General features: G+C 37.8%; 1 pseudogene; it reads right to left on the reverse strand.

Annotated features, from left to right (window-relative positions):
* Positions 1-1108: 1108 nt before the first annotated feature.
* LOC148479278 (extracellular calcium-sensing receptor-like) overlaps positions 1109-18429 on the reverse strand; it is a 61251-nt pseudogene continuing 43930 nt past the window's right edge.

An 18429-nucleotide genomic window follows, 5' to 3' on the forward strand; every position in this document is an offset into this window, starting at 1 on the left:
GAGAACTGTACAAAGCACTTCCCTGATTTAAAGATGGTTCCCAAACCCAAATAGCAGAGGAGCTATATAAAGCCCATACAATAGGGGGTGGCCCAACAGTCTCTTCACGTCCTTTGAAGAGGTACTGAAGCAAGTCATTCCCTCTGAAGCCCTCCCAGGCAGCCATATTGATAACACAGACCATCCATCCACTCAAGAAGCAGCTGGTGAGTTATAAACAATATTTTCATGTTTTAAGGGTAAAATCATAATTCATTCTGAACATACACTTACCCATGTTGTTACAATTTGATAAACTTATACTGTAACAATTGGAGGTAATTTCAACACAATACCCTGATGAGTTTGATGAACCAATGTCAGAGTAACTGCTATTTGCAACTGTGTACAATGTTTATCAAGAATATAGTGGTTTGATTAGTGTAAATGACCATCTTGTATATTGATTTGCCTCAGATACTGATTTACATTAAACTCGCACATTGAACTCCATCCTAGATCAGTCTATTATTTTATGAGTTTGTTTCTGCAATTTCTGCATGAGTTTAGGGCTCGCAGCCTATTACATCTGGAGAGTTGTATGTTTAACATGGAAAACATCTGGATGGCATGTTTGTCCACAGTGAGAAGGGGTGATGAGAATTTATTGCAAATTTGCATGTTCTCATAGACAATTACATTGGTTGAATGGAAACTCACATGTATCCCACAAAAAAACTGGCATTTTTTTACAACCTTGAATCCTATTACATTTACCCCAATGAATACTAGTGCCTTATTGGATAGTATAAATTATCGCATACTGTATTTTGCTCCAAAGTGCAATGTTAGTGAGTCCTTCTGAGTATGTTACTGTTACTTATTGTCTATAAGTGATCATGTCTTTCTATCAGCTTCAGTCAATTTAAACTGCATCTCTTCCAAACTGAAGATTAGTTGATCCTTTTACCTGAGACCCTTTAAAAATCCATATTCATATATACTCCAGATTTAATAAATAGTGACAATTACTGTATGTTGATGTTATTCAGTGCAATATAATAATAATAATAATAATAATAATAATAATAATAATAATAATAATAATAATAATAATAATAAAAAATAATCACTCATCATATAAACTCACATGGTTCTGAATTACTTTATACTTGTTTCTCATTCCATTATTGCTTAAAAATAAATACATATCATGCAAAGCTTGAGCCAGAATTTAAACAGCACTATATATGTGGTAGGCCATAGGATCTTCATAATAATAGTCAAGACTTTTAAGTTTCTTGTTAGTGCAATTTCTAAGGGTTTTGTCAGTTAATATTGGAAAAAGCAAATTCTTTTTAATATTTTTAGACCAACATTGAAATTGAGTTATCCAGATATCCTCCAGTAATGGATTATTTGATTGATTGATTTGATTGACTGACATTATTTAGAAATATTTCTACCTCAGGGATAATACATACAGGAAGTGAAAACACAAGGCAGCCATTAATGGGAATTCCATATTTCCTGTCAAAAGCAATGTTGAACAATGATGACCATGAAGCCGTAAGAATAAAAGTCTTATTGACAATAAATTGAGCTATTTTGTGGATAAAAAGTAAAAAGTACATCGTATATGTGCCACAAATTATTATAATCTCAGCAGTAAAATGAGAAATATTCTCCATTAATGAAGTTTTAAAATTGTCATCAATATCAAAATGTTTTAACCTAAATTCAATACATATCCCATGAGTGATTAACTCCCAGCTCAGCTGTTGGAGCTCCCGCTCTCCAGTGTCATCATCTGATGAAATTATCACAACCCAGTTCCAGCCAAACAGTTTCAATAACCTGACAATTGCCAAAAATTGCATCTGGTCATTGGGAATTGTTTGAAAAAAATGTGGATAAATCCTTCTGTCACTCTGCAGAGGATCTTTTGCTCCATAACTGATCTAAAATTAACATTAATTTATATTTAGTTGACATAATAATCAATTAAAACAAACTGTTTTATTTTCATAATAGTGTTAAAACTGTAATATTGTTTTTTAATACTACAGGGGAACATGTTTAAACAAATAAAGGTTCACATTTTAGTTTTCACATTTTCTCTGCACAAATACTTGGTACATCCACTTCTGGGATCAGATTTGTTCTATGCATGTTGATAATGGTAACATAAGACAGTCACTACAAAATATTCATACTCTTTTAATCCTGGGTTATAGCCAACTCTTTATTATTGTCTTCACTAGTGCTAATTGGACCAGATGTGATATTTGTAAATTGTCAAAGTAAGAGGACATTGGGATTGTCTGTGTCATATGTTAAATTTCAAATTGCTTCATTTCTTTTGATTTTCAGAATACAAGTGTACTTTTACATATTCAGTGCATCTTGAATGGATCATAATAGTCTGTGTCTTTATGCTAATGTCATGGTCTATCTTATGAATAATGAGATGCCCACTTGCAGCATCTTGTGGCAGTACAAATTTGAATATACTGTTTGCACATAATTCACAACCATAATGGTTCAGAAGTGGCAGTGTAAGTGATAAATGATTGCCAGGTTATAAAAACAATGTAAATAAAAATCTTATCTAACTGAAGCCAAATACATAATAAAAACCCAAGTGCTGTAGATACAGTTTTTCATAACTTTCCAATGGTCATAGGAGGCAGAAAAGAATTGTAATCAAAATGGAACAGCTGAGAAAACATCAAGTTAAGCAATTCATTGAACCAGAGGTGGCAAGGCAGTTAACACTGTAGTAGGAACAATCACTGGTGTAGAGATGGTCATTGACCATCAATGATTTCAAAACATCAATAGTGGCGACCCAATGTTAACTAGTTTTGCCATCAATGGTAGAGAAACAATTGTTCTCCATCATCGATGGATAAGTGGGTGCTAATGTTTTTTTTCCCTTGACAGTATGGAGCTTAGCCCCACCCCCTTTCAGCCACTAAGCAACATATCCAGGTTTGATTGGCCCATGGCCCACCGTCACCCCAGTAGTGATGGCCATCGATGGGGTGCAAACAATTGATAGTTCACCATAAATAGTTTTTGTGCCATCAATGGTAATAACCAATTGGTCTGTAACCCACCCTCTGGGGAAATTATATAAGTGCCTCCACCCAAGCTAGTTTGTATATGTGTTCATGGGTCAGCTTGGGAAAACAAAGAGGAATATGGTGTACAGTTGTGAATTGATATATAATGATTTATCAATAATAATACCCATTCAATCACAACCTGTCATTCATTTGCAGATCCATGGCCACTAACAAACAGGGCTCTTCATCCTTAGGAAAGTAACTACTCTATGCTGATAGAAGTATAGGTTAATTTGTATATCTTGTACAAAGTGTAATAGACCACACAATTGAGTAAATGAAACATACAATACTAAGTTACAATGGAAATCAATATGTTAATACTGACATTGCAAGATATCTAATAAAATACAACGTGTACATAAAACTACCCTATCTCATACAATGTCTTGCAGTATATACTTGCAAAATGATAATCACAGTTGTGTGTGTACAATGTCTATATTAGTGAGATTAGAGTTGGCTATTCTCACTCGGAAAAGGAGGTCTAATTCTCCCTATTTAAATTCCTTACAATACTACTTCACTGTTTGCATAGCTGTTGAGCTAATTCAGAAGAAATAGTATAACTGATCTCGTTATCCCATTGCTGAAAAATATTCCCAAAACTTATAATGTAAGTACTGTATTGATCTTGAATTTGGCTAAAATGAAATGTCTTCCTCCAGTAGATGATGTAATCATTATATTGTGGATGATAGATTGGATAAACCGGGAGATAGTCAATTCAAGACCTGACAGTCTATAATAATATACATGTAGTGCAGGATTGGCAGAATAATAAGTCATTACATTTCTGATAATATAATTTACATATCACTCTAAGGTGATTGGTAACAGATTAATAAATTAGTGGTAGGCAACACATCATAATATAAATATCTTATAATTTTCTCTTGGCTTTTAGTGAAAGTATCGATCCACTCTCTTTAAGAACTGGCCCAAAAATCTTCCAACTCCCTCTGCTCCCTCAGTGTATCGACACTGGAATGAGGTAATATGATTTCTGACAATGTCTTGAAGGTGCTATGTCCCTCAACTTCCCCTCTTTGGCAGAAATAATTTCCTAGTAATGTCCTAGTAGCCTCTTCTGATTGACAGTAAACAATGCTTGCAATTTGTAAATATGCCAACTAGAATAAGCCCTTATAGGTCTGCGATCACCTCCTCCTCTAAGCTGAATATCTACTCACACAACTCAGCTGTTTAATTCAAAAGTGGCAGACTAGTGACCTGCTGCTGACTTGACTATGTTAATCGGCTTCACTGACCATCCTTGCTTTTAATCAGAGCTGAGGTTCTGTGATGCCTGCCAGTCTCACCTCAGGCCCGCCTCCTGTCAGTACTAAGTGGCTGCAGCAGTGCTGCCTGGCTGCTCTCACTAGACCACTGGAGGGGTCTGTCTGCTGCTGGTTGTTTATTTGGGTACCCCTCTGATCGAGTACCTCCCACTGCCACTATGCCCTCATTGGCTCAAAAAACCTGTCCCCTCAGCACTGCTAGCCAACACTCATGTAATCTGGTCAGTAGGCTCTCAAGGGGAAACCAACCGCTCTCCAACTGCCACAGCATTCCATCCTCCTTTGTCCCCACTGACTGCACAGACCCCTTCTCCCACTTTAGGCATGAGCCCCACTTTGTGCCATTTCTAGATCATTATACATGCATCCAGAATAATACCAACAATATCCCATTTAGTGCACACTGCTCAAATATGTACAGAAATGAGTTGCCCCACCTCTTTACAATATAAAGGCTTTCACCAAACAAATTATCTTAGTGGATAACAATAATACAAATCAATTATATATATTCCATACTCTGGCCCCTCTCATTTCTGCTAACACTAATGAGCTCTTTCTGACCTGGTCGCTAAGTTGTGCTCACTCACTCTGGGCAATGGTCGCCCGTCTGCGCATGCCTATAAGTCGCAGTGTGCATGCGCAAATTAGTCACTGCAATGTGCAATCATGCACTTTTTGTACACAGACAGGACACTATTTTGAGTGACAGTGCAGTTTGCGGTTGGTAACAGGGAAAGGTGCTTGTGAACGGGGGAGTGGTGCTGTGAACGCAGGCATGTATGACTGTCAAAACGGAGTTTAATGGGAGTGCATAATTAGCAAAGTAGCATCATTGTACACATGACTTGGCTTTATACTAAGGCGTGCGCTCACTGTGGTTGCTCTCTAATACATAGAGGGCATCCTTAAGCCTGACATTGCGATTGTGGGAATTGCTTGTCCAGGCCCTTTAGCCAGTGAGACAGCACAGCTTAGCTTCAGGGGTCTGAATGAGCTCATAAGTGTGTTACATGTTCATAGATGGTAAAATTTGATGGACACCACACTGATGGATATCCCTACACTGGCATGGAGTCTAACCACTCCCTGTCTAATTAAATCCTCCAGCTAATCACAGACTGAGCTATTATCATATGACCACTGCAGAGTTCAGCTTGTTCAATGAAATATTTATCTATACATAAACACAGTTGCAGTTGTGGCAGTTGCAGCATATTCTACCAACATAGATGAAACTTTTGGGGTATAATTTTACATTAATACTGATTCATTTTAGAATGAGGCTCTACCATAGAACTATTTTATAAATATATGTTCATGGGGGCATATCCAATTAGCCACAGGGTTTACCCAGCGGCTAATTGTCGCACTGGACGGGATCCAATTAGCGGGAATTCCATGCACGGGTGTCCCTGAGACCCACACGCATGAGTCCTTGCTGTTTGACTTTGCCTCGCACCAAATGTAGGTGTGAGGTAAAATCAGTGTGAGGCTGCCCTATTCAGCCTAGCACGAGAGGGTATTACACACTGATTCAGCAGTTCTCACAGAAGTAGTGTGTTCTTGCACAGGAGTCCCTGTCTACTGATGCAGGGAAATAGCTGTCTCATTGAATAGCTAAACCCCGCGTTGCGGGACTTTTGCCTGTCAATTAGCCACGGGGGAAATCCCGTGGCTAATTGGATATGCCCCATAGTGTTGAACATGACAAAAAGTAGTTTCAACAATTAGTCATTTTGCTCTGACCTCCTCAATATTGTATGGTTAAAAGAGTGTCAATTATATACTCATTGCTTCTTTGGACTTTACGCTGTCTATTAACTTCCTTTGCCTAAAGAGTCTGCACAATACTATGAGGTGGCATAATAATAATAATAATAATAATAATAATAATAATAATAATAATAATAATAATAATAATAATAATAATGTTTATATAGCACTTTTCTACTAAAGGACTCAAAGTGCTTTACATTTGCCTTTAAAGCACAAGAAGAGGACAGAAACATCTGGCAGCAGGTAAGTATGTGTGAGTGGTTAGGTGTATGCAATAAACTTTTGCTTATCACGGTGTGTGAGTTTTATATTTGTTTAACTATTTTTTTTACAAATGGGGTACAGGTGTTGCTCGTCTGCTGGCACTTGTAGTTCCACAAGTGCAAAAGGGCATGCATGCTGGCACCTGTAGTCCCACTGTAAAATACAATAGTTTACTAATATTTCCCACTTTGTTACCCCCATACCCAATGCTCCAGGGGTGTGGGGAAGAGACCCAGCCTTCAGACCAGGCCTGGGGTTAAGGGAAATGGGTTACCCCTTTTTTTCAGTGGTCCCCACCTCCCCTGGGATCCCCAGTTTGTCCTGATTGGCTTGGCCTGATAATTCTTTGGCCCAGGAGCCTCAGTGAAAGGTTCCCCCTGGGCTGTGGCATTACAGCCCAGCCATTTTGGGTCCAGTGTTGGTTTTATATATAGGGTGTACCCTATGCATTGAGTTTCCCCCTATAATTATAACTAGTACTGGCCCTGCAGCCTGGTGCTGGTACCTAAAATACAGTGGAACCCTACTCATTTTGTTCCCTGTAATCTTAGGCACCAGGATAGGCTGACAGGTCTGGGGCTGGTTAGGCTTTTGGGGGGACCTCACATTATTATTATTTTTTTTAATTATCCCTTTTTTTTTATTTAGAGGCAGAAACATACACGGATCACAGTGATCTGTGTATGTTTCTGCCAAACTCACAGGTCACAGGCAGGTACATTTTTTTCATGAGTTTTTATAGGAGAGTTTAGAAACTTTCTGCTTGGTTAATTCCCACTAGTGTAAAGTTTCTCGAGTTTTGCCGATGGTGAATTGAAAAGAGTTTGCTAACGCTCTAGTATTTTCCCGTAGCAAAGGAGACTTATCTCCCAAGTTTGACATTTGTAAATTTGTGAGTGGGAAAAAATGCCCAAACTCTCCAGAGTTTGAAAACTCTCCCAAACTCAATTCTTAGTAAATTTACCTCCTGAAATCAAGTGGGATAGTAGAGCTCAGAAGCTACTACAAGTACCTTGGATCCTGGTCATGCAGAGCTTTGAAAGACAGTAAGCCAATCTTGAAAACAATTTGCCATCTGAAAGGCAGCAAGTGAAGGGAGTAGAAAATTGGTGTTAGGTGGCTGGAACAGGGCTGGTTGGTTAGTAGCCTAGCAGCTGCATTCTTTTTCCTTGGAGAACAAGGTAGAGGTCATTGCAGTAGTATAGGCATAATGATATTAATGCATGTATGACTTTAGGCAGATTTAATGAGGGAATTAAGTGCTTGATTCTGGCTATGTTCCTTAGATGAAAGAATGAGGATTTGATTGTGGCTGATACATGATGTTTAAATGTCAAGCCACTATCCAGGACAACACCAAGCCTCTGCACATGTTATTTATTTTGTAGTTCTAAACCCCAAAAGTGTAAGTCCTTTTGGTTGGCTGTGCTGCAGACTTGTCCTGTGACATATCATAAATCATAAGGACCTCTGTTTTATCAGGGTTCAGTCACAGCCAACTGGCACTCATCCACTCCTGGAGGTCAGAGAGGCAGTCATTTAGAATTGCTATTGGGATCTCAGTACCTGGAAGAAAGTACATGTACAGTTGTGTATCATCTGTATAACAGTGGTAGACAAAGCCATGACTTCTGATTTTTTCACACAGAGATAGCATGTATACTGCAAAAAGCATGGGATATAGTATATAACTTTGCTGGGCACAGCATGGAAGTGGCACTGTTGCTGAACAGTTTACACCAGAAGAAACTCTCTGTGACCTGATAGTGAGAAATGATTTGAACCAGCTCTGGACTATGCCATACAGTCCACAGAAAATTTTAGGCACTCAATTAGAATCCCAAGATCCATGGTATCAAACTCTGTAGAGAGATCCAGAAGGATTAAGATTGAACACCTATGTCTCTTGCCATCAGAAGGTATTTAAGCACACACACCAGGGCTGTTTCAGTGCTATGTCTTCTCCTGAATCCTGACTGGAAAGAATCATAAATATCATGGGTAGACAGGCAAATTTACAGTTGCATTGCGACCACTTTATCAATGCCCTTTCCTAGAAAAGGAAAGTCTGATACCTGTCTGCAGTTGGTAATGCAGTCAGGGTCTAAATAATTTTTTTTTAAAGTGGTCTAACAATTGCTTCCTTTAGTGGTTCAGGAAAAATGCCTGCCTGCAAAGAGCATTGGACTATTTTTTGCAATTACAGGGCCAATCATGTCTATACACTCTATGAGAAGCTAGGTTGAGGCAGGGTCCAGATTACAGGTGGTGGAATGCAACATTCAGATAATGCACTTGAATGAGTGAGTAATTTTCCTTGGGTGGAACCTAAGTTTAAGTTATTTTTTAAAGCAGATGGTCATTCGCCCTCCCCTGCATTTAAGTCTTAGGTTGTGAATGACAAAGTAATTTGTTGAAAATACAGCTTCCAAGATATGTGCTGCATTTTCATTTAGCCAAGTCTCTGTGATATAGGCAAGATCTGAAGATTTAATAAGGTTAGCAATTGTATCAATCTTGTTTCTTATAGATCTAGAATTACAAAAATGTACCTGACTATGCATACCAGAGGACCTGTAGTTTCCTTTATATTGAGTGTTGAAGCTCTGGGGATGTCAGTCACAGAGCAAGAATTTACAGAACTGTTCTTCCAAACATAGGGCCATCTATACCACTTCTATGTGACTCCTATTTGAAATTGGTGGGCCTGAAGGCAAGGAACTTAGGTGGTTACAGCATATAAAATATTTTTGACCTCTCTTCCCATGACTGCTCTGCTGAGTGTTGCCAAGAAATTTAAGAAAGGAAGTTTGTGTTGGATCAATAGGAACTGCCACACAGGGTGGGTGGAGTAAAATCATAAAGCTGGATATGTAAAAATACATTGGGTCATCAAGGAGAAAGGAAGTATGAATTGCATTTGATCATGAGAGAAGATCAATAAAAAAAATATTTTACTTTTTTTCTCAATTCCGTGTGAGCTCCAAAAGTTATATTAGGATTCCTGCACAGTCTAATTTATTTTGGCTATTGCTATGTTCAGTTGCTTCCCTCTTGTAAAAAAAAGTATACTGTTAACAAGGAGTTTCTAAATAAGCTAACTCTTTTCAGTTGCTAATTTAAAGTCATACAAATTATTTCAGAACAAAGCAGGCTTGTGGAAAGGTTTTAGAAGTCATTACTATTGTGTAGGTGGAAAAATCCCAGTGTGAGATTCCTTTTGAAGTGGATATTCTGTGCAATGGTAAAGATAACATGTCTGCAGGGAAAAAGATGGGATCCTTTGTTTTAAAATGGACAGACCTCCAGATTTCAGAGGCTGGGAATATTGTATTTTAGATTATTAATGCAAGAAATCTTAGTAATTTGCTGAGCAGAGTACAGAAGTTAATGATGTATAAGGGGGAGCTGGATGGAGCCAATGATAGTTTGATGGCAATAAATGAGAGCAGAATCACTCAGTAATATATGGAGAGATGACAATTTTTATAATAACTGCTGTGATTGGTTAAAAATATGTTCAGTGTCTTAGTCAAATTGTGGGGGATAATGACAAAAGGTAATATTATATCTAAAATCTAAGGCAGAAGTTACAAATGCATTGAGATTCTGTGTGAAGTGCAAAGACAAGGTAACCAAAGTGGCTAACACACAGTATATTGCCTATACAACTTAGCTGTGTATAGTCAATATCGAACATCCCATTCTTTAACTGAATTGAGAAGGAAAAGCTTAGACAATGTTGATGATTTGCTTGTAGTGAACCTGCTGCTGCTATTAAACATTCTAGAATGCACAGTGCAAAAGTGTGCCCCCTTCTGGTCATGTAGCTTCAATAGCTTTGCATCTGAGAGTAATGTCACCTACTTAAATTGGGATATATAAATATACATCTTGTTGGGCACCACAATACCAATAAGATGTAAATACAGAGAATAATATAGATGAATTTACCCACAAATAGATCACATAAATAACATTAAAAAAAATCCAAACTTAATCCAAACAAATAAAATACTTCCCAAAGCAATGGAATATACATATACTGTATGATAGAGAACAAATGTACCAAGGACTCCAAAGCCTCTCACCCTATAAAGTGATTGCAGTGGGCTCATGCACTAGCAAACACCGGTCCTGGGTGGAACACCTCAGCACCACGCAACAAGTTTAAGATGAAAATAGGTGAGGATACAGGTTTCATATACCATCCTTTCTAGATTTAATCATGCCATCCAAATGATGCTTTTCGGAGCTATGCTCCTTCCTTAGGCTTGAATGACATGACTGTATGGTTCAAGGCTATTTATACCCCTCTCTAAGGATAATCAGGGCAATAATCCTTCAATTTCCAGATTCCGTCAACTGGAAGTGATGCTTGTGCTCCATTTATCAACTTCTGGTAGTGTTCCACATGAGAGAGACGTATGCGTTCCATACACTCAATTTCCGGGTGCATACCAAATGGCGACCATTTTGTTCAATACTTCCGCTTTGCATCCCGGAGCTCTATGAACTTTGATGCAAATTATGATGGCTTCTGGAATGACTTTTTACATGTTCCCAAACTTCCATTACCCTTACACTAGGCTGTACTTAGTATTCCAGACTAGTCCCTCCCAGTTACCAGAAGTAGGGAACTCTCCATAATTTCCATATGTAACATGGAAATATAATAAAGAGAGCAAATAATATGCAATATTAATTTAGTAAATATTTTATATTTAATAAAAAAACAAAATAAATATCAAAGGGATAATAATATCTCTATGAATTTGGAACAGGACATAGAATAGAAAGATAAAGAAAAAGTCCTCCAAAAATTGAAAAATATCACATTAAATACCCCTTTAAACAAAATGGGAAGTTGGAGACCCCCATATAGGTCAGAAAAAAGTAAACAACAAAGACTAAATAGATGGGGGTCTAAACAATGGAATTATTCCCAAAAAAGAGAGTATAAACCCACATATAGGAGGGAATTTGGGGGAAATTTTACCCCTAGATGGAATAGAAATGAAAATCATCCAAAAAAGGAGTACAATGTCCTTGTCAGAAATTGTTTTGCACCCTTGAGAAATGCAAGAGTACCTTTAAGGGAAAATAAAATGTCTTCTTTGAGATGAAACCAGTGGTCCCCGATATGGGATTATAGATTGAGAAGAAGAAAAAAAACAATTAGGGGGAATAGAGGAGGTATAGAAAACAAAAATAAGTATAAAAAGAGAGCTGCTGTATTTTTACCTATAAAGTAAATAATAAAGGAGAAACCACAAATTAGGGTAAAGTCTTCAATCAAAGTTGTTATGAATTATTAGAAGATTATTGAAAAATACTTGAAAATTGTTTAAAATTCACCCCACAGCTAATGTGAATCATTTTGGTATATATGTGGATCTTCAAAAATTCATAAGAAAACTCTGTGAAGAAATTCTTTCTGACGAAAGAAAAATCCAAAGAGCCAATAAGGGAGGAGAAAAAGAGAGCCACTTTTAAGCTCCAGACTAAATTTTATCCAAAGTATGTAAAGGGAGGAAATCTAGATTGTTTTAACTCAATTGTAACCAATGTATTAAGAAAGCTCACCAGTAATAAAAAGAAAACTATAACTGGAAAAGAATGGAAAGCAATTCAAACCTTACAAAGAATTAAAGTGTGATAAGTAAACTGGCATACAAAGGGAGGAGGTGGTTTTAATGAATAAATGTGATTACAAAGAGAAGATAAATAGGCAGCTGGGAGACCAGCTGACCTATAAAAAGCTTAGGGGTGATCCCACCGCAAGTATCATAAAAAAACCTCTTGGAATTCACTAATAGGGCAATTCAAAAAGGCACCATCTCCAAGGATGATGGAATTTATTAATGTGTCAAACCCTTCCATCCCCACAATTTATGTCTTGCCAAAAATCCACAAGGATCTCACCAATCCCCCAGGTTTCCCCTTTAATACTGGAATCAACACTATCACATCTAATTTATCTGCTATGATAGACTTCTATCAACAAACCCCTGGTTTCAAAAACTAAATCTTTTTTAAAAGATACATTGGAAGTTTTAAGGAAATTAGAAGGTTTTAAATAGGACACAAATTGTTTTTTTTTGCCAGTGCTGATGTGAGAAGTTTGTATACTATGATTAAATGGGAAAAAGGAAGAGAAGCAGTTACATTATTTTTAAATTGCAGTGAGTATTCTCATGATCTTAAGAGTTTTTTAATAGAAGTGATTGATTTTATTCTTAAAAAAAATAATTTTATTTTAATGACACTTTTTTCTTGCAAATAAAGGGTACCGCCATGGGCACCATGTTTTCCCCAATTATGCCAATTTATTTATGGCCTACTGGGAGGAATCCACAATTAACACCTTGTTGGTGGTGGGGGCAAACCTGGTGTGCTGGTGGTAGTTTATAGATGACATTTTTTTTTTTTGGAGAGGAGAAAAAGCCTCTAGATCGATTTTGTATTTTTTAAATAATAACTCTTTTAATATTCAATTGATTTTTAACATTAGCAATAAAGAGTTAGTGTTTTTAGACTTGGTCCTATATATGGAAGGAAATATTTGCACAAAGACACATAGGAAACCAACAGATTTTAACTCCTATATTGATATAAGGAGTGAACATCACAGAAGGTGGCTAGAGAATATTCCCTTTGGATAATATGAGGTTAAAGAGGAACTGCACTAAGGAAGGCACTTTAAAGGAACAAATAGAATAGATGACTATATGTTTTGAACAAAAGGGTTATCCAATGGAAGTATTGGAAAAATGAAATGTAGGGTCCATGAAATAGAGAGAAAGGATCTGGTAAAAGATAAAACAAAAGAACAAAGAAATTAACACAATGATAATACCCATCTGTGGGCCTTTATTACTGAATATGGGGACACTATAGAAGGATAGAGGGTATCATCCAAAAGAACTGGCAAATCTAAGAGATGACCCAGTTCTAGGAAAAGTGATACCAGAAAATCCGAGATTCATATATAAAAGGGCCCCTTCTTTAAAGAAAATTTTTGTAAAGAGTGCACTTCAAAATGATAAAGGTCCTAGTGTGAGAACAATAGGATTCCACCATTGTGGATCCTGTCTGATGTGCAGGACCACTACAAATAAAGATGTGAATAGGAAAACCACTGAGTTTCATGTTAATGGCAAAAGATATAAAATAAGAGATTTCATCACATATCACTGTAGGAATGTTATTTACCTTTTAGAATGTAAATGTGGAAAAATTTACATATATAAAGCTTCGAAAAGTCTGAAATGTAGGTCAGCAGAGCATATATACAATTTTAGGAAGGGGCTAACCAGACATCCCCTCTCCGAACATTTTTCAACTACTCATGATAAATGTGAAGGTGCCATTATAAGATTTTTAGGCATCCAACAGGTGAAAAGCAATTGGAGGCATAAAGATGTAGAAACTAAGGCCCTCATTCAGAGCCACTCATAAGCGGCCGCTCGTTCGTTCTGACCTATGTACGCACATCTGCGCATGCGTACAGATTGTAATACGCATGTGCGAACCAGTCAGTGCAGCCAAAAATCGTTTGTTCGCTATATTGCGAATGCCTGTTATTTTGGGTGACAGAAGGAGGCGTATGTGGGTGGTAACAGGGGAAGGTGCTGGAAAATGGGGGAGTGGAATTAGAATGCAGGCATGCTTAAAGGTCAAAACGGGCATTTTAAGTGTGTGCATAATTAAAACTGGAGCGTCATTGACCACGTCACTTGATTTTTTTTTACTCAGAACTGCTTGCAAAATAGCGGTTGAAAAAACCAGCCACAAGAAAAGCGAGCAGTTCATACGCTGTTCGATGCACTCGATTAATCTAATAAATAGCGGACATGATGTATGGTGCGAGCGGCCAGGGGGCGTTTTTATCAAAATTACAACCGCAAGTTTTGCTCGCTCGTTCAGACTTAGAGGCGTGAACAGACCGCAAAGAGCGAACGGTTCATTTGAATAGCCACCCCTTGTTTTAGAACGAACGACCGCAAATAGTGAACACCTCTGAATCAGGCCCTAAGTTGGCTCAAAATGAAATGAGATGGATTTTTAATATAAATACTTTACACCCGAATGGACATAATTCCAATTTTGAGTTAAAATGGTTTTTAGATTAATTTATAATGTATTTAGTGATCTAACACATTTATTCATAGTGATATAACATATTTATTTATATTCATATTGTATATAGTGACCTAATATATAGTGACAAAATATATTTTAATATTTTAAAATATTTTACTATATTAATATTACATAATAATTTCTCTCTTTTTTATATTTGCATGTTACATATGGAAATTATGGAGAGTTCCCCACTTGTGGTAACAGGGATGGACTTAATATTCCTACCAAGTACAGCCTAGTATAAGGGTAATGGAAGTTGGGGAACATGTAAAAAAGTCATTCCAGAAGCTGTCATAATGAGTGGCATCAAAGTTCATAGAGCGGAAGTATTCAACAATTTGGCCACCATTTGGAACGCAATCGGTAGTTGAGTGTATGGAACGCATACGTCTCTCCCATGTGGAACACAAATTAAAGTAGACAAATGGAGCTCACGCATCACTTCTGATTGATGGAATGTGGAAATTGAAGGATTATTGCCCTGATTATCCTTAGAGAGGGGTATAAATAGCAATGAACCATACAGTCATGCCAACTAAGCCTGAGGAAGGAGCATAGCTCCAAAACATGTCATTTGGATGGCATGATTACATCTGGAAAGGACGGTATTTGAAACCTGTATCTGCACCTATTTTCATCTTAAGCTTGTTGCGGTGGTGCCGAGGTGCTCCACCCAGGAATGGCATTAGCTTGTGCATGAGCCCACCACAATCACTTTAACGGGTGAGAGACTTTAGAGCCCGTGGAACATTAGTTCTCCATCATATATATATCTTCCATTGCTTTGGGAACTTTGTTTTTGTTTGGATTTTGTTTGGAATGTATTTTTAATGTTTTTTTAATGTTTGTTATGTGATCTATTTGTGAATAAATTCATTTATATGATTCTCTGTATTTACATCTTATTGGGATCGTGGCGTCCATCATGATGTATTATTATATCCCATTTTAAGTATTTGTATAAGGAGTGAGGTGTCCCCTTATTTATATGACTTGGGAAGCCTGATCCCTAATAGATGTGCACCAGAAAGGATACTATATTTTCTACTCTATAGTAATGTCACCTACAAAACAGCTCCAACAGTGCATAAATAGAGCAAAATATGAAGCAAAAATGGGTGTTCTTAGAAGAGGAGAGTTTAAGGTTGTCCAGGAGATCTATGTGTGATTCTTATATTTGAGATCCTCATACTGAAATAGAGCAGTTCCTTCCACAGGTTCTCAAACATTTGTATAAGTGAAGATAAGTAGAAATGATTATGTTGATTTATACTCGAACTTGAGGATGCTGTTTTGGAAAATGCTCAATAGTATGAGGGGGATAATTGTGGTTCTAACAAAAATAAGGATACTTATGATGAAAATGTTATTGTTGAAAAAAGCCAATGAGTATGATGTTGATTGAGTAGTATCAAGGCAAAATCCAGTGGTACCATTTCAGGACCATAATTATCATGCTTAGGAAAAGACAAAAAATCTTAGCATGTGGAAATATTTTATAATAACCAAGACAATATTAGTCATGTCTAAGTAAGTAGGGGTTAGGATGGTAACAATATATGCATCTACTCACTGTTTGAAAATTTGCTGCAAATTCATTTCAATGTTTCATGAAATGCTGATAAATCATGTGTACTGTAGTAACAAGGAGTCCAGCATCATTTATGGTTAGCAGCGATTGATACCACAAGCAATCTTCATGGACAAAACCTTCATTAGCAACCTCCTCATTATATTTAGAATACATTTTGTGCTAGGGCTGCTTTAGCTGCTGGGTATGAAAAATCATTACTAAATGGGACCAAGACTAAGAATATTTTTTGACTATTGTCTGATATAATAATTTGCAAGATAAATCATTATATCAGCACCCTGTTGCACAGTGGATCACTAAACCCATGACATCCATGTAAGCCTTAGCACTGCATCCAATTTATGACATCAATGTATCACAATGTGCCCATGCTATGAAAATCCATTTCAATTCCATTGCCTCCAAAATACTAATTTTCTGCATTCAGCAACTGCATGTAGAAAATTGCTGGAGCTCAAAATTAAATATGATGCCATGGCATCAAATGAAGTAAAAGTGACTGATATGCTTCAGTGACCTATAAAGACATACAGGGCCTGGTTCAGTAATGATCACTGATGTAATTGCGGCTGCAATTGCGTACACAGGTTTGCTGCAAAAGTATGCTAATATGTGTAATCGCAAAGGAATCGCAAAGGAACCGTGCAGACGCCCACTTCCCCTCTCGTACATCCATAATACCTTGCAATCCAGCCAAAATATCGGTAACATCAAAGTACATCGGAGCCTTTAGCACATTTACAGCAGGTCTGACCTCACTAATAAAATGCTATCTTTCCTGCACGCAGTGATTACTTAAGCTGTGTATGCCATCATAGTGGCTAACTTATGCATGCCCCTGTAACGGTGTCCCAATGCACTGGCATGCCTGCATTTCTCCAACCATGCCCCGTCACAATCCCCAAATGCTGACAACTCACCCTGCAATTGCTCTGTGTAGTCTCTGTCATTGCAGTCCAATCACAGTGGAACATTCACTCATGTTCATTGTGAAGCATATGCATGCACCCTGAGCAACAATTGGCCATCTGCGTGCACGATCACAACATCAATCCTTGCTGGTTCAGGCCCATAGTGCAGTGTTTTTCAACCATTTTTAACTAACAACACAAGATTTTAAAATTGCCAAGGCACACCATCAGTCCTCCATGGGAAAAAAAACAACACATATACATTGGCCTCCACATAAACACAAACAATCACATTGCTCCCCACTGAAAAAACAAGATTGTTTGCTTTTTTCCTTTTTCTATGGGGAAAACAATCCCATTGCTCCTTACATAAAAAAATCACATTGGCTACCACAGAAAAAGAAAAAAAAGTTAATGAATCCTATCAGTCAGTAGCTGCGATTGTCGTCAAAGGGCGGCTCCAGGGGTGGGGCTGCAGCACAGTCCAAAATTCAAACAGGGAAACCAGACCAACAGGCATTTCAAATGCTGTCAAACATAGATGGCTGAGACTCAATGGCAGTTGGTGTGGCTCTCCTATTTGAATTTTGGACTGTGCTGCAGCACCACCCTCAGAGACATCACTGCTTTAAACCCTGTCTTGTCCCTCATTGGCTGGGGTTGCTGCTGTCACACTGAGCTTGGCACTGTGTACTCAGTCACTGTTTGGGCAGCTTGCAGGTGGGCTGGTCAGCAGGTCTGCATGCGGGCTAATGAGGCGTGGGTGACCTATGATGTCATGCCACCACATCTCTGTAGGTCATGGCCCAGGCATTTCTGAGCCTCCCAGAAGAGCCCAGACCCACAGTACAAAGGAAGGCAGCACTGATTGCGCTGACTAAAGTGTGCATGGCACATTTGACAAGCGCTCACAGCACACTACTGTGTCCCCATGGTTGGAAAACACTGATATACTGGATAGCCAGCCATGACATAGTTAGATTATGGACATGTTATCTTACTGTAGGACAAAGAAAATTATTGTGTTTTAATGCAAGCTACTTACAACAATTAAAAATGTAAAAAATAAAAGTTATTTGAGCAGTGGCATAACTAGGGTGTTTGGAGCCCAGATCAAGATAAGAAATAGAACCCCTCTACTATGTGCATGCACCCAAGGCATGCATGCTGATGTAGTGGGTATGGCCACATACTGCAATGGGCATGGCCACTGAAAAATTGGGACATGTCAACATTTCGCACCACCATTTCTCATCACTCTGGGAACATTCCTTTCCATTCCATAAGAACATTAATGCCCCCAGTAGTAGTGCCACTTATGC

Source organism: Taudactylus pleione, unplaced genomic scaffold (assembly GCF_031769625.1).
Source record: "Taudactylus pleione unplaced genomic scaffold, aTauple2 ptg000627l, whole genome shotgun sequence".
NCBI classification, from domain to species: Eukaryota; Metazoa; Chordata; class Amphibia; order Anura; family Myobatrachidae; genus Taudactylus; species Taudactylus pleione.